Raw genomic sequence first — 299 nt, 5'->3', positions numbered from 1 at the left:
GCGGGCGCGGGGCCGGAACCCGACAGCGCCGCTGCCGCTGCCATCCCGGCAGTGAGCGCTGGCCGCTCGCGGGAGGGGAGGGCCAAGGTCCAGGCTGCCGCTGCGCGCACTGGGCAGAGGAGGGGCGAGTGAGGCGCTGGCCGGGCGGCGAGCCCAGACAAACTTTTATACATGGTGAGCAACAAATTATCACCATTCAGTGACAGTTTTTTATGGCTTTATTGAACATAAGTTTGTTAAGATGAGGGAAGAAATCCACCACTAGTTATGGTCCATCAGTAACCTTAAAAACTTTAACA

The sequence above is a fragment of the Elephantulus edwardii genome, unplaced genomic scaffold (genome assembly GCF_000299155.1).
Source record: "Elephantulus edwardii isolate Elephantulus edwardi_28Jun2011 unplaced genomic scaffold, EleEdw1.0 scaffold00019, whole genome shotgun sequence".
Lineage (NCBI taxonomy): Eukaryota > Metazoa > Chordata > Mammalia > Macroscelidea > Macroscelididae > Elephantulus > Elephantulus edwardii.
The sequence above is the reverse complement of the archived record's forward strand: the minus strand, read 5'-3'. Positions refer to the sequence as shown.